The sequence below is a fragment of the Saccostrea echinata genome, unplaced genomic scaffold (genome assembly GCF_033153115.1).
Source record: "Saccostrea echinata isolate AGI-Se365-2 ecotype Australia unplaced genomic scaffold, CSIRO_AGI_Sech_v1 ptg000030l, whole genome shotgun sequence".
In the NCBI taxonomy this organism is placed as follows: Eukaryota; Metazoa; Mollusca; class Bivalvia; order Ostreida; family Ostreidae; genus Saccostrea; species Saccostrea echinata.
The window spans coordinates 5,922,175-5,925,000 of NW_026889779.1; positions in this window are offsets into that span (position 1 = coordinate 5,922,175).

The window sequence follows — 2,826 nt, forward strand, 5'->3', positions numbered from 1 at the left end:
CCTTTCAGGGAACTTTTACTGGGCTATTAACCAACCCAACTGTGTCATCTAATTCATAATGGCAAAATGGTTTCTTGATGAAGCAAAAACAAGATTCGTAAAGCTACTTTTACACACATCGTGTTTGCTAGTTATTTTCTTCCTGCGAAATCGATTGATTTAAATTCTAATCTATTTTTTTCCTACTTCAGTTAAAACTTCATCAATTTGCAAATGTCCGCATGTGCATTGAGGTGTCTATTGACTTTTAAATAACTTTCATCTGCCAAGAAATTATCGGGTAAATAAGTACTCATTTATAAATGCAATTCAGCAGCATACGTTCTGGTAAGTCAGTTTGAACAAATAAGTGGGGAAGATATATAAATTTCATATTTATTGTGCAAAGAGGGTGTTGCACTTCTTTTGTTATTTTCCTTAAAGCTGTAGCAGTTTAAAAGAAAAATTTCAAGTAACAGAAAACGGTCTTAATTTTTGTCAGATACAACAGTATATACAGCACAAGGTAGAACAATATTTGCAAAATGCATATCGACTACCAATTTGCCATTAAAAGAAGTGTAAATTAGTCACATAGCAAAATAAGTCAAGTTTTCTGTTTTTCATATAGGGAATCCCCATTGTTCTGAAAAATTGCCTCCTTGAAACAGAATGAACTTGATATACGCATAAAGAAACAGGAGTTTTCTTCAAAACTGCCATTTCCGATTTTTGTTTCAAAGAGGCATATTTTTGAAAATCACAAAAATCGAAGAAAAATTATTATCCACCCGAAATGCAAAGTATGTACATAAAATAGCACAAGATAATTCAGTGTTGGAGCTGGTCTAGTGGTAAAGCGTGTGAACTCTATGTGTAGATTCTTTTTACCTGAGAATGGGTTCGAATCCTGGAATGGCTGGTATATACATTTTTTTCTTATACACTATAATGGAAGTACAGTGTAACAACTCTCTTGGGAGAGAAAGAGAGAGGGAGAGGATGTCAGAAAGTTGATGGGTAATATTTTAAATGCATGCATAATTAAATTGTTTTCTTTGATATTGTGATCTAAAACTAACAAGCATTCTGAGAGTATTGCATTAGCAATACTAGTCCCCTACCGGCAAGTGTAATCTGGCTCCGTTCCCGTTAAGAATTGAAAATGCCATAATTCCGTCAAAAATTAATGAAGCGGGACGAAATGCAAACTTGATCTATAATTAATCAAGGTAAAGCCACATACCAAAAATCAGCTCAATATCTACAAGCGTTTAGAAGAAAATTGCGGAAAACCCTTAAAAATTGAAAAGGCCGTAATTCCGTCAAAAATCAATGAAGCGGAACGAAATGCAAACTTGATCTGTAATTCACCAAGATACACTCACATACCAAAAATCAGCTCAATATCTGCAAGCGTTTAGGAAAAAAGTGCGGAAAACCAAGTGGGACAGACTGACAGACAGACAGAGGGACAGACAGACAGACAGACAGACAGACAGACAGACGGACAGACAGACAGACAGACGGACGGACAGACTCAGAGGAAACCTATAGTCCCCTCCGGTTTCACCGGTAGGGGACTAATAAGACATACATTTAATGTTATTATTTAGTAGCAATGTCTTAAAAAACAAGCATCCTGAGAGTATTGCATTAGCAATACTAGTCCCCTACCGGCAAGTGTAATTTGGTTCCCGTTAAAAATTGAAAATGCCATAATTCCGTCAAAAATTAACGAAGTGGAACGAAATGCAAACTTGATCTATAACTCATCAAGGTAAAGTCACATACCAAAAATCAGCTCAATATCTACAAGCATTTAGAAAAAAAAAGTGCGGAAAACCCTGAAAAATTGAAAAGGTCTGTCCCTCTGTCAGTCTGTCCCACTTGGTTTTCCGCACTTTTTTCCTAAATGCTTGCAGATATTGAGCTGATTTTTGGTGTGTGAGTGTATCTTGATGAGTTACAGATCAAGTTTGCATTTCGTTTCGCTTCATTGATTTTTGACGGAAATACGCCCTTTTCAATTTTTACGGGTTTTCCGCAATTTTCTTCTTTCTTCTTTCAGATATTGAGCTGATTTTTGGTATGTGGCTTTACCTTGATTAGTTATAGAACAAGTTTGCATTTCGTCTCGCTTCATTAATTTTTGACGGAATTATGGCATTTTCAATTCTTAACGGGAACCAGATTACACTTGCCGGTAGGGGACTAGTATTGCTAATGCAATACTCTCAGAATGCTTGTTCAGTTTACTTTTACTAACAATGTACTACATGGAAAAATTGAAATACATGAACAGTAAATCTGTAACAGAATTGATTGATTTCTTACCGAAGAACAAAGTACCTTTTCTCTACCTGTTATGAAGGGTTTAATTCAAAGTAATTTTTGCAGTCTTTAAGGTAGTCCGATCATCAGGTTCTGAAAGTCAGGCATTGAATAATTGAAAATGCTCACAAAAATGTCTCTGAATTCTCAAAGTAATGTGAATTTACCCACGGTGATTGTTCAAACTTCATTATTGAAGTCAATCATATTATATAAGAAAAATTAGTAAATCTCACATAAATTTTCAGGAAATGCGAATAAAGACACCTACTATGCATTTTCTAATTGGAAATTTATCAATAAAAACATTTTAGGATAAAGAAACTATAGGTATCCAGGCATTTGAAGAAAATTGCATGATTTTTATACTTATACAGTACTTTAGTTTCTTCTGTGTACTTCAATTATTTTACAATGCATTGTTTGTAAAGTGTCTCCTATCATTGCAAAATACCATAAATCATTTCTAATATCATATCATGCTAAATAGCAATGGTACATGTATCTAAGGCT